We start from the raw sequence: 15,264 nt of genomic DNA on the forward strand, positions 1-15,264 counted from the left end.
GAATCTTGCAACAATAAAAGAAACGTCAGATGCATCAAACAATAAATATAAAGAACCGTATCAAACAACTCTACCACGAACAAATTGATGAGGGCAGAATCACAGGTTCCACAAGCTTTCCTTAACACATTAGTTCGCGGGTATACTCTGAAGTAATCCTAAACCCCAACTTGCGAAGATGTGTCCAGGATAAGACTGCCTGATATAACTTGAGTTAGCACAACGCAAGTTACCCACTCTTGAACTCAGCAACAGGGATGGAAGTAAAAGGCCGCACAAAAAACAAGAAGAAGAAGAAAAGTAGACCTAGAGATAGTCGCTGCTTGTGTGTTTTGAAAACAGAATTTCGAGTCATATTTATAGGATGAGATACTTGCAAATCAAGTTAGGTTTTGGTTTTCTTTAAAAACAAGTAAAACTCGTAAAAGGAATTTCCCATAAATAAAACTCTTAAAAAAATATTTTTGGAATTAATTTCTTAAAGAAAAATTCGTCAAAAATAAATACGAGTAGAAGAGGAACTTGGTGCTAGGGTTTCGTTGTGAGAGCATATTGGTGAGGAACAAGAGACAAGGTTATCGTCTCGGGTAATTGTTACGGTGTAACCAAGGGTTTGCTGGGATTCACACGACGTTGTAATCATTTTTCTTCATAGTGGATTTGAGTTGGTGCGGCTCAAAGTGGACGTAGACAATATATACAAGTTGTATGTATTGGTCGAACCACTATAATTCTTGTGTCTTGTGAGTTGGTTTATCTTTCTCGTATTTTTAGAAATAGAATTCCCCAGGGAAATAATTGGATTGCTGAGAATAGGAATTTATTTATTTGTTCTATCAACATTGTTTGGTTTGGATCCTTTTTTTTCGAAGACGACTGAACACTTGTGTTTCCAAATAAACCATAGAGCAATAGCAATTTTTCCTGCTGCTTGAGCATAATTCGGATCATATATCCAGTTGCTGACCCCGTTAGTTATTGAGTCTATGGGAGACGGATTATTAATATTCCTTAGAGATAAACCAAACCAGATTGCTCTTGCAAATGGGCAGAATCTGAAAAGATCTTGTTCATTTTCTTGCACGTGAGAGTTACACATGTGACAGTCTGGAGAGATATCGGTCATATGTGCTGCTAGTCTACTTGAGGTTGGTAAAGCTTTTTGCACTAATTTCCAAATAAATAACTTAATTCTTGGAGTTGTTTTAATTTTACATAATAGGAAACGCAAATATTTACCTCCCCAAACAGTATGTTACCAACAAACAAAACCCTAACAATTTTCAACCCGAACGAAGAAGCACTACCAATCGACTAAACATTCAATACCTGCAAAGCAAACAATAAAAACAAATCAGATGAAAAACCCGTTCGGAATGAGGAATGAAAAGGAAAAATAAATACGCGAACAGAAAGTGAAGCGGTACAAAAACGGACAAAGAAAATCTTGGTTGAACGCCTTGTATAGGGAAACAACGAATCACAATAAGACTATTTTCAGAAGTAATGGTAATATGTAAATCTAAAAGTATCTAAATATTTACTTATTAACGTATAAATACTCATGTGTAAATGGTGGAGTTTTAATGATTATAAACCAATGGACTTAAAAAGGGAAGAAAATCTCCCATTACATTTTAAATACACAAAATTGGTTAAAAAGACCAAAATCAACAATTCCTGGGTAAAAGGGAATTTAGATTTTGATACTGTTTAAATGGACAAAAATGTAAAAATATCCAGGATGTAAACAGTTTCATCCTACCCATTTAAATACTTTTGATTATTTTTTATTTACATCATCCTTGTTATTTTTTAAGTTTAAGTCAGGATGAATCCAGTTTCATCCTTGCTATTTTTTTGGTGTCCATTTCACCCATAATAATTTTTACTCGTCCATTTGAACCATGTTTTAAAAATATTTGGACAAATGACCCATTTTTCGTTTTGAATATGGCCGATACGCCACCTATGCTTCCAGAAAAACGAAAGATACGCCTAAGGCTACCTAAAATAAGATATCCCTCTAATTTATTAAGTAAATCGAATTTTTTCTAATATACTCATCACTATTTTCAACTTCTACTGTATTGAAATGTTTATTTTTTATGGAATGAATAATATTAAGAAAAATAATAATGAAACCCATACACTGCTATCATTTTTTCCCTTCTTTGCAAATTTTATTGTTTGACGATTTTCACTCCTAATGATGTTGTATTATTTTTATTTGTACAAGATTAACAAGGCCTTTTGTAATCCATCGAAAGAAGATTTCTTGATTCATGTGTGACATCCATAAATCAGGTATTTTCTTTTAATTATCAATCTAAATTTTGTATTTTATTTTAATCATCAATCCAAATTTTATCAATGGTCGAGTTATTTAATACCAACTGAAAGTGTAATTGCAAGTATTTTCTTTTAATTGTACGTAGTTTGGAGTTGTAATTAAGCGTATTTTATTACTGTAAATGGACATTGGACATTGGATTTTTTTAATTCATATTGATTTGATTTTATGATGATATCATGATGAACATTGCATATTTAATTCTGTTTAATTATATCATGATGAAAATAAAGCTTTATGGACTAAAATGCGGAATTCTGCTAGAGAAATGAAATGATTTAATGGGTTAAGCCCAAAAGGAAACATGAAGAATTATTGGGCCAATTGTTTGGATATGGGAGTGTGTAGAAGTGTATCACGACATGTGGAGACCATGTGCAAGATATTATGATAAAGGATATTTTAAGATAATTTGTTTAATAAAGAAAATATTTCTTTATGATGTGGAATAATGAAATATATGAAGATTTGGGAAAGAATATTCTTCTTTATGGTTGGAAATAATAATTAAGATATTGATTGCAGTATTTGACACATGGCGCATTTTGATCGGAAGATTTTTATATTATTTGACACGTGGCATACTTTCATTGGATGATGATGTGGTAGTGGATATGAAAAAGGAAAGTGGTTTCCTTTGGAAACTATAAATGCTGGTTGAAGCAGATGGAAAAGAAGGAGGTCTGGTGTCCGTAGTCCAGAGGAAAAATAATAGAGTTTTCATTTTTCTTTTCTTCTTCTTTTCTTATGTAATGGAGTAATCTCTCCACTAGGGTCACTCATGAAACCCTATTATATGTTAGAGATTTCAACTCATTTTTAATAATACTTTATCTTTGGTCCTATATTCTCGTGCGTTAACAATAATAGTTTTATTCATATGTCAGTGTGCTTGTTTTCTTTATAATCATTTCTAATTAGAGACCAACACCTAAATGGGTATAATTATTAGTATTTTGAGAATTTTAATGATTATAAATCTTTATCATCTGAGACGTAGCCGTGTCCTAAATCGCGTTGTGCTAATGAGAAAAATATTATAGAGAAGTGTTGAATGATTTACACATAATAGTGGTGGATTGTTGGAACTCTAGGTTTTTCTTTATTTATTTTATTAGTTTAACTAATTTTTATCTTATATTATTTTCTTTCTCACTTTATTCAATTAGAAATTGAAGGCAACAAATTTAGTCTCTGTGGAACGAACCCGCATCTGTATAATGTCCAATCGGCAGCCATACGCTTGCGGTACACAATTAAAATCCCATCATTAATTATCAACTTCAAACTCTAAAACCCATTTGTTTTCTTTAACGACAATCACTAGAACCACGTCAACCAAAATCTAACACGATTTCAAGCTTCATCGAGTTCTTCAACCACCATAGACTCCTCTATCAATCCACGACAAACAAGTTCTTCTCCTCTATTTCCTCCGCTCACAAAACGAAGGAGACGGTTAACTTATTAATTATTATTTTAAAATAAAATTTTATTTATAAACAGTCAATTGGTCAACCGTTTGACCTGGATCCATTGGGCACCAAACTCAACTTTGGACAAAGTTGGGCACCAAATGTAAAAGTACAAAACTCAAAAATATGTCTTTTATTTTCTCATTACAACATTTGGTTTTGGTTTATAAATGAACCGTTTGCCAAATATTACTCCATCCGTTCCTTTTTAATAGGATGATTTTGTTTTTAGAGAAATTTAAGGAAATCAAGAGAACTAATCATTAAAAGTGGTCCTCATGACACTTCTCAATAAAAGAAGTGAAGTGAAATGGTCCCCATGACACTTGTCAGCAAAAGAAGTAAATTGAAATGGTCCTCATGACACTTGTCATCAAAAGAAGTTAAGAGAAAAATGATCCCAAAAAATTAAAGTAACATTTGACTTTCCCAATTAAGAAACCAACCTATTTTTTTGAAACATATATTTATAAAAACCAGCATATTAAAGAGGAACGGAAGGAGTACAATATTAGTTCAACCACTCGTCCAAAACACACAATTGTTTATTTTGGTACAATTCTACTATGAATATGAAAGGGACTAGATATGATGTATGCATAGAATTTACTTAATTTGATATATTCAGGTTGTTCTTTATTGGGTTGCACAATTTTCACCAGATTTGAGAGGTTCGACAAATTATCTAATGTGCATCGGCTTTTATTACTTATTAGATTTATTTCCGAACCTAATTTGATTGGAAGGCAGAGCTACAAAGCGTGGTTGTTTTTTTGCAGCTAAATTTTGCTGCTACTTGTAAGTATAAGAGGTAGTAATGGCTATGCTTCTGATTAAAATCTTTAAGCTATGGAAGCGAATAAAAAAATAAAAAAATTCCAATTAAATGGTTTTTGATTAAAAGCTTTGAAGCAATCGAAGCGAACAAAAAAAATAAAAGTAAGAGAATTTCAATTACAAGGTTTTTGATATAGGTGTTGGAATTTTGCAACAGTAGAAGAAACGTCAGATGTATCAAACAATAAATATAAAGAACCGTATCAAACAACTCTACCACGAATAAATTGATGAGGGAAGATTCACAGGTTCAACAAGTTTTCCTTAACACATTAGTTCGCCGGTATACTCTGAAGTAATCCTAAACCCCAACGTGCGAAGATGTGTCCAGGATAAGACTGCCCAATATAACTTGAGTTAGCACAACGCAAGTTACCCACTCTTGAACTCAGCAACAGGGATGGAAGTAAAACGCCGCACAAAAAACAACAAGAAGAAGAAAAGTAGACCTAGAGATAGTCGCTGCTTGTGTGTTTTGAAAACAGAATTTCGAGTCATATTTATAGGATGAGATACTTGCAAATCAAGTTAGGTTTTGGTTTTCTTCAAAAACAAGTAAAACTCGTAAAAGGAATTTCCCACAAATAAAACTCTTAAAAAAATATTTTTGGAATTAATTATTTAAAGAAAAATTCGTCAAAAATAAATATGAGTAGAAGAGGAACTTGGTGCATGGTATACGCGCATGTGCATGGGTCGAAACATGTATTTTTCGCACCACCCGCTCCACCCACATTGTTTTACAACATATCCATGAGCACATGGTTATATAGTGGAGCACCTCTTTAGTTTTCCACAATGTGGGACTAAAAGTTCTATTTCATTCACTAAAAAATGAGTGAGTATCCTTAGACTCTTAGGTCATGAGATCAAACCACACCAAGACCAAAAATCCATTTATTAAATAACTCATTTTCTCTAACAATAGGTGCGACCTACTTGCCATCCATCTTAGAATTTCTAAACATATTTTACTTTTCAATTGTAACTAGGCTCGGACATATTTTTTTCTTTTAATTTGGTGTGTGCGTGGTTTCCCCATGGCAATGTATTTTTGGTTTGTTGTGTACGGGATTCGTCCCGCCCCGTGGCTAGGCATTTTGATTTGTTGTGCGCGGGGCTTCGCCCCTCCCCATTACGATGTATTTTTGATTTGGTGTGGTGGGAAAAATACATTAAATAAGCGGAGAATATGTGTAGAGTTTATTTATTTATATATTTTAACTTGGTGTGCGTGAGGCTTTGCCCTGCCCCACGACAATGCATTTTGATTTAGTGTGCACGGGCTTCGCCTCTCCCTGTGGCAATGTCTTTTTGATTGGGTGTGGAGGGGAAAATATATTAAATAGGTGAAGAATATGTGAAGATTTTATTTATTTTTCCATTTGTTTTCATTGAAAATATGTGGAGTATTAATTTGGAAAAAGAGTCCTAATACAGTAGTTATTCGATCTCCAAATTGGATTTGGACTTCCATGAAATTCCAAACAGGGTAAGTTAGGTTTTCTTTTCAAAATTTTATTTTTAAACTAATTATATATTGCCAAGTGTCTTCACATGAATATTGAATCTGATTTCCTTTTTTTAATCTTTTTTCCTATCTGGTTTCATTTTTTTAATCTTTTTCCTATTCTTTTTAGAGTAATCATACGCCGTTAAATGTCCTTACCAAAACACTCGTTTCACAAAACTCAAAAAAGGCTTATTTCAGCCAATAAGAGCGAGGATTTCCTTACCGTTCAACGTGGGAGCTTTATTTGCCCAGATCTTTAAGTCTTTTCCTATTAATTAACCACCTAAAATAATTAAACATACAAATACGTCGAACCAAAAAGAATAAAAAAAATCAATTAAAAGGTCTATGATCAAATCTAATCTATTTCTCCAGGACAAGCGGGCCTGCCGTGGCCTCTCAGATCCAAAAATGGGTGTCGAACCAAAAATAATAATATAAGATTTTTAATTAAAAGGTCGATGATCAATAAATCTAATCTAATCATACTATTTCTCTCCGGGACAAAAAAAATGGGTGATGATCGTGCAACCACAACACAATTCCTACACTAGTGCTTGCGGCTGAGATTCTAGACTTGCAGTTTATAAACCAAGAAAAATTTCTCACCTCCGCATTGTGGGACAAAACACCCTAAAGTAAGAACCCTATTTCAGGGCATACAAGAAAAATTTAGGGCATCCAAATCATTGAACTAACTAGGGTGGGGTGATAAAGGGTACCTAAAGATAAGTAAATTACTTAGTTACCCTTGATTAATTTATTAATATAATTATTATTATTTTTAAATAATTTTTTTTTATTTTTCAATTTTTTTATTTATTTTGTTTAATGAATACTAGCGACACTGTGACATTTATATAAAAAAAATTGATTTTTTTTAAAATTAATTTTCTTGTATTTTGTTGATGGATTACCTTTAAATTAAAAAACATGAATTTTTCGGTAGTTACAGAATGAAGTTCAGCTTATGATTGAAAAGAATTATCAGCGGAACTTCTCTTCTCACTCTAAAGGTGTTGATGAACAGTTCGGCTGATAATTAAACACGAAAATAATAGCCGAATTTCACTTTATGAAAAAAACACGTTAGGATACCCTATTTTTCTGTCGAATCACCCGAACCTAGTTTGGCAATTACAGAGTGAAGTTAGGTTGTTAACATGTTAGTCGGACCTAGGTATGTTCCCAAAAGACCTAGGTTCGGCTGACTAGTTATCAGCCGAACTGCTCATACCCGGAAGTTTGGCTGAGAAGTTATCAGCTAAACCTAGTGTGTTGTAAATATAAAAAAAATAAGAAAAAAAAATTAAAAAAAAAGCTAATAAAAATCTTTAAAAAAAAATTTAAAAATAAAATAAGATAAGTTTTGTTATTAAGCAAAATATATGGATAAGGGGCTTTAAGGATTACAGTACTATCTAATGACCCATTTTTGTCCTTATTTAATAGTCATGAAATTTTAGCGTATGCTCTAAAACATGGTTCTAAAGTAAAGAGAATATACAAACCAAATTGAGAGCCCTGCTATATCCCTGAGGTCCCAGTTCGAAACTACACGAACCATTTTTAAGTCCCAGTTCGAAACTACACACGGACCATTTTTAAATAAAGGGAAAAACTAGTAACATTGAAAAATCTCATGTCTACACCGCTTAAGGTTTGAACCAATATTTATTAAAGGAAGATAATTTGCTACAGATAGAACTCAGTCTTATATAGACTCGACACTTTACTCAATCTCTGAAAATCTCAATAGACTCGCACACGTGCATACAACACACACACTGCACACTCACAACTCACATGCTCTCACACTCTATGTTATTACCCTCCCTCAATCTCAAGTGGGGTGTTAAGCTAACTTGAGATTGCACTCACAACTCACATGCTCTCACACAAACCAGCATGTACTCTCTATCCGCACCAGAAGTATGAAGACCAAATGACAAAGGAGAATCAACAACAACAGTTTGTTCAATAGTTGATGCAGTGACAGAAGTAACAACAGCAGTTTCCAATGTTGCAGTGAAAGCATAAAGGGAGAAGTCTGAGAAATGACCTTGCGCAATATCTGGAAAACAGTATCACACTCATATTGTACAGTTGAAACAGTTGTGGCATTAGTAGATGCAGTAGAAAACTTTCGCAGGGAATAGAAGGCATAGATGTTGAGCATAATAGGATCAGGTATAGGAGAGAAAATATGTTGTTGCAGATGAGTAAAATAAACCATAAAATCTGCAACCAGAAGCACAAAATTACACCATATCCATACTCATTAGCTCCATTGGATCTTACAGATGGTGAAAATTTGTCGCAGAGATAAACAAATACGCTGGCAAGAATGTACTTCCAAATTTGCACCATGCTGAAGATAGGACCAAGCAGAAAATTTTGTTGGTTTGTTAACTGCCATCACACTGTCATAGTTCCCATGATGGTGACCAATTTACTTAAAAACCATCTGAAAATCTCAATAGACTCACAGACGCGCATACAACACACACACTGCACACTCACAACTCACATGTGTGAGGACTGCCTTGAAGTAAGATATGAGACCAACAACTTCTCAATCTTCTGCTGAATCCAATCAATGGAACGACTTTAAGTTTTCGCCCTAACTAGACCTTGGTGTAGCGGACTAGAACACGCTCAGACTCTCATGGCATCATGGAACAAGAACAACGGATCTTGATAAAGAAATTAGATACAAGATACATGTTAATTATGATGTATAAGGCAGTTGAAGATGAAATTGGATGTAGTTGAGCAAGTGATGTAGAAATTGAACATATGAGTTTAAATTTGAAGTAATCTAAACATATAAATGGAGACTACCAGCAGAGACTTGAATTGAACCAGTTGAGGTAAATGAATCCAGCTCCAAATGAAAAGGGTAACCAAAAGCATCAAGAGCTCAAGTGATTCAACCAAATTTCAAATCTAAAAATCATACTTAATCTTGTTTGTCGACGTAGCAGGGGTATCAAACCAAATCAAAACCCTAATTCCTACCAGAAAACACCATTAATGGAGGTGGATGAAGAAAATTACCTATTGATGTTGTTGATGTATATAGAAACACATGATTCCATCAAATCATCCTTCGAATTTGGATTTACAGTAGCAGCAGCAGAAGATGATGGATTAATGGTGGTGATGATTGTTGAAGATGAAAGTAATGGTGGTTTTGATGAAAAAACAGGCTAGGATCGGTACCCTCAGAAATTGATTTCTGAGTCTCATACCATAGTAACATTGAGAAATCTCATGTCTACATTGCTTAAGGTTTGAATCAATATAAAAGAAAACAGTGTAGAGTCTGTAGAATGAAACTTCGGTAGACCAAACCTTAAAGCATGTTTATTATCTGACAAAAAGTGAGCTGATGTGTGCGCCATCTGTGGGAATTGAACCCACAGCTACATGTCTCAAATGAGCCATGTGCTCTACCATTGAGCTAAGATGGCATGTAGCTGCACAAACAAAACAATAGGGACCCTGGCCTGGTGATGCTGCTCCAGCAGGAGGAGGATTGGAATCACAGTTCCTCCTCCGTGACTCGCATTGCTATACCAAAAAATAAAAAACAGAATTTCGTGAATTTTGCAGGCAAAAGATGATTCACAAAGTTCAGTAACTTAATGCTGGACATATCAAAGGAATATGACGCATATCAATCTACGTTTTTCGCTGATAGTATAAGTACATTCGATGTAAGTTTAAGTTTACATTAATACCTTGTTACAAGCCCAATCATAAGGCCCTCTGAGTTAATAACAGCACCACCACTGCCACCAGGATGCACTGCAGCTGTTGTTTCAAGCATAGCTAGATAATCACTTTCTGCGCTCTCTTGCAGACCTCGTCCATTGGAATGGAGTGGTTCTGTGCTTTTACCACACGTGCTACTACACCAGAGCAAACTGATGGGTATGCATCTGATTCAAAATACAAGCAAAACAAGATAAATGCTGTATCCTTTTTCTAATAAAATCACGATTTTTGCCTGAAACTAATGTACTAAGAGACTTACCACATCGTGGTCCAATCAATCCGTGCCCAATAACATGTGCCTTTGATCCAGCAGATGGGCATTTAAATTCTGGAATAATTGTGCATAGCTGGTCCGGAACAGACTCGAGTTGTAGTAATGCAACATATAAAGGACCCTTGGATACGTATACTAACCTAGCATCACACCAAGTCCAGGGATTTGTATGATCCAATCGAACACGTATCCTTCTATGGGTATTAAAAACTGACCCACCTCTATACGGATTTTGCTCATCATCCTTATATGCCTTGGATGTCTTCACCATCCTCGGAAGCATACCTTCCCTCTCCTCTTGATGCTCTCCACTTCTCACACCCCATGTAACCCACAGATTCCGTGGAATTCATGGAGAGTGAAGACAGTGTGGATTGATACATTCCACCCTGCAGGGTGGTTTTGCCAAACCTCCATGGTTCCAACAGGTGAGCGTTTGTGAGTATTAGACCCTGACTGTTGATTACCACTCCTGAAGCCCAAGCTCCCTCATTTATGGTTATCAGAGCAATAGAGGTCATTGCCTTCTCAATTGGAGATTTAAAAGGCTTATGAACAATAAGGCTGTCAGAAGAATGTGCATTGTCTCTCCACACAGATGCTATCGCTTCCCGTGGAATCACCAGCTGTTAGCCAGAGCTAGAGGGTCCATAATAAGTTAACCAAAAAAAACTATAGATGGGACACAAAGATGTTCAAATGATACCAGGTTACCTGAATTTCAGCACCACCAACTCGTTGTCTTATAGGTCTGCCAACAAGACCAATAAGACGTGCATGTTCACCAAAAACAGGACCACCTTCCATCCCTGATACATCAAATATTAGAATGGATTGAAGAAAACTAATAGCATATGAACTCACTGGGTACCGTAAGCCGAATACTATCCTACCAGGAAGGCAGCGGATATCGGCCATCAGTAACGAGCTTTTACTAGAGTCCGAGGGATAAGAATTTGCGACAGATCCAACAGAAATGCTGGTTCAAGCGAGAAACGTGTCACAACAAAATAGCCAAATCACAGCATTGGAGGTAACTGAATAAAAAAAACAGCAGTCCTTAAAAGAAATGCACCACATGGAAATCCACCTGACAATTAGGCATCACAAATTGGTCATGCCTAATAACTTTCATAAAGAAGTTCACTGACACATGAATTGGCTCTTTCACAAATTCTAAATCTAAGTGAACCACACTCTATTTTCACAATTTAGGGATCAGAAATAACTTTCAAGAGCACTTCCATGACATCCGCTTGACCTTATAAAGATAACCAGAAAGACTCGTAATTTTAATGCTTTATGGATCCACTATTTTATTTTGTTTTGCGTAAAACAGGTACTGTAACCTCCTTAACATTTTGGCAAAACAAAAGATGTGAGGAAAATGACAAAAGTTGCATCACAGCCAAGAAAGAGAAATTGGAAAACATTTTAATCTAAAATGTTCTCTAAGTTTCACTGCATTACCTATTTAGGAAGTGGACTGGTGACAAGATACCAAATGGAGATCCCATAGCTACAAGAAGATCGCCCCTTTTGTTTGATGGTGCAATATGCACATCTGGGAGATCCTGAATAACCATGATCCATCCAATCATCTTGATGAGCATATAACTGAAGTAAAATGCATGGAAAAGTACAAAATAAGTACGAAAGAGGCCAAATTTTTGTGATGACTAAACAATTTCCGTAGAACCACCTGGTAACCAGAGAAGGAAACTATCTATCACCTCAATATGAAATGAAACTCCAAGAAAAGCAATTCTAGTGGTTGACATGGCCATCCATCTTGAATTGGTCGATTCACTCATTGGACGACCTTGCTTCTCCAGTGAAGATCTGGTGTCATTCCCGACCCGGATGAGTTGATAAGAGCGTTAGAAAAGAAACATATCCTTCAGATGCTCATCATGATACTGAATCATAATCGAAGGTCCAAGATACATCCAAGCATAAATTCAAGAAGCGCCTTTCCGAATTTGATGAGAGTTATCGTGGTTCTTAGTGCTTATTAATTATGATCTTTAAGTCTCGGTAATTAAGCATCTAGTGACATTAAAAGAATCTAGTGAAGTTACAACTGTTGTTGCCTACATCACTTGGCTACAGTACAATGGTATTGTATAACTCTGATGATACAGTTGATTGTATACTCAGAATCCACTAGTTACTTCTCTGCCTATCAATACAGTTTCTAATATTATCCCAATGGTTTAACCCAACGAAAGAAGGATACAACTTCAACAGATGCTAAAGAAGACTAAATGAAGCCAAACATGCCATGAGTGCGACCGCGCGAGTGAAAGCCTACTTTGACTAACCTGTTGTCGAGGTGGGTCATTGAAAGCTTGATGATTAGTATTCGATGAGGCCAAGGACCAGCCTACTTCCCATGACCCTTGTTCAGTTAAGCTGGCAGGAGCTTCAACTAGTGCCAAGAGTGAACATGATGCTACGGGGACATCCACCTTATAAACGCAGACTTCATTAGTTGCACGGAAAAATAAAAATAAGAAAACAGCAACAATTAGTGAATATTGGAACCTGCTGATTACAGTACATTAATACAACTATATATAACATATCATACATGTGATGAATTCCCATCTCAGAACGACATTACTAACATGAATCAGTATTTGCCCTACCATTTATATTGTATCTTTATATGAAACTAAGTTATACCTACTAACCATTATTAACATGAATCTGTTTACCATTTACTGGTTCAAACGGATTTCTGAAGGGGGGACCTTATACCTACTAAGTTATAATAGTAGATCTTTTTACAGTAAGGTAGCTTAAAACTACTCTGAACTCTGGTGATCATGAGGGACAACATCATAGCTGACAAATTTTAAAGCTTATTATCACATCGAAGGAAGAAGCCACACCTATATCCTAATCGTAAGAAGAGCTTTCTGATATCTTGTAACTAACAGGAGTCATGTGACATACCCGACATTCCTACCTCTAGACATTTGCTCTTAATACTGACCGATACATCAGATAATCTAATAGCGAAGTGTAGACCACCCAAAAATCACAAAACCATATTAAGCTAAAAGGACGTAGAAAAATACCAAAGCCAAGAGTTGTGAATTCAACCACATAGGCGTTCCTTTATCAAGCTCATCATCATTTACGGTTTTATGTGCACTCACTTTTACCTGCACATCAAAGTAAATAGATAAACCATATCTAATTAAGCTTAAGGCCTGTCGAACCTCCATTACAAAAAGAAAAAAAAAAGTTTAATATCTTGTACCTCAGTCATTACATCAATTTGAACTCCATGAATCAACTCGGGAATTTCCTGAATCAAATTATATACACACGGAAAAAAAATAACAATAAAAAATATCAAACCTAAACACCAAGAACTGAACCCAGTAAACAAAAAATACATTCATAGAAAGTCTCTTTTATGAATCTACAATGTACAGGTACTCTAAGCTCATCTAGGTTACAGTGCTGCTGCTCGATATTTTGCAAGAAAGCATGCCACATGTACTGCCATTTGCTTCTTCAAGACTGTCTATATCATCAATCTCCTATCACCATGGCCTGCAATATTATACTGCCAGATTTGGTTTTCGGAAATCAATTGGAGTCACTCGATTATGGTACAAATGAAAACCCTGAATACTTCTTGCCGTGCTACAACGGATACCGCTGCTACATTACTTCTTTGTTGCGACATGTGCTAGTGACTTTCTCTACATTAACTAGTACTGAACTACATATGCTCTTATTAGTTAAATGTTGTACATCTCATGTATGACATTTAAAATTGTAGATTAATCTAGATCAAGCCTGTACCTCTTTATACAGTACCAGTACAACTTTAGACAATGCAATAATAGAAAGATGTGAGTGGACTTGGCACTTCCCCTGCACTGAAAAGCTGCCGAACACAAAATCCCCAATGGACCATTTTCACCAAGTGCTCTAGGAACAAAACCCTGCAATCAAAATTGTAAATATGTGTGCAGAAGCCGTCCAATTTCTGTTGAATTGGCAAACACCTAATTTCAGTGAATATGAATCATTAAGCGGCCTCTAACCAAAATTTCAGTACTCTCACACCCTTAGAATCTGAACAAAATCTGGTTTGATTTGATCTTCATAGTTGTTTGATAGATCTTCTTCTTCTTAGGTATGAAGAAGTGGAAGAGATATTTAGAGAGAGGGGGAGATGAAAGTTCAATCGGGAGGAAAATAGAAACCAAATCCCTAATCCCTAGAAGAAAAACTTTCAAGCAAATCCAACGGCTAAATTTCGTATTTACCAAAAAAGAATAAACAGGCAATTGCTAGCTTACTTACATCGGAACGAAGTAAAAAGAAGTAACCCGTCATAGGGGCGGCATGGTTTATGAGGGGCATTTTAATAGGATAAAAAGGGTCATTACATGATCATTCAAGGTGCCCTTATAAAAAAGATACTGAAAATGACAAATTAACCCTCATAATTGATAACCTAGTTTAGTGATGATAATCAAGCTTAGTGTTAATGATTAATTTCACTTATATTAGCTCAAAATCAAAACCAAAATCAGATTTTTAGAGTTAAAAAAAAAAGTTTAGAAGAGAAGGTCAATCTCAATCAATTGAAGAAATTACCCAACAAAATGAAGAACCAGGACCTGAAAATGACCGGGTATACTTCTAAATAGTCCCAACTAGCTTTTTGTTGCTCAAAGTTATCTAAAGTACGTAAAAAATCAATTTTTTTACATTTTCAAAGCTAATTACGGTTGGAATTTTGCTCAAAACCAACCGTCAATCGAAGAAAAGATGAACTACCAACCGTAACTGGTTAAATTTGAAGAAAACCCAATCGTAAAACCAGTTACGGTTGGTAACCAAATGCTCGATACCAACCGCAACTCAGTTACGGTTCGTAAACTAAAATGGTTACCAACCTTAACTCAAGAAAATTCTCAGATATAAGAACATACGGTTGGTAATTGAACCGTAACAACATCAAAATATCCAGTTACGGTTAGTAATTGAGTTAAAA

The 15,264-nt window shown here is 35.3% G+C and overlaps 1 pseudogene; it reads right to left on the reverse strand.

Annotated features, from left to right (window-relative positions):
* The window catches only part of LOC113324221, a 60,841-nt pseudogene that overhangs the window by 31,290 nt on the left and 14,287 nt on the right, over positions 1-15,264 (reverse strand).

This window comes from Papaver somniferum, chromosome 11 (genome assembly GCF_003573695.1).
Source record: "Papaver somniferum cultivar HN1 chromosome 11, ASM357369v1, whole genome shotgun sequence".
NCBI lineage: Eukaryota > Viridiplantae > Streptophyta > Magnoliopsida > Ranunculales > Papaveraceae > Papaver > Papaver somniferum.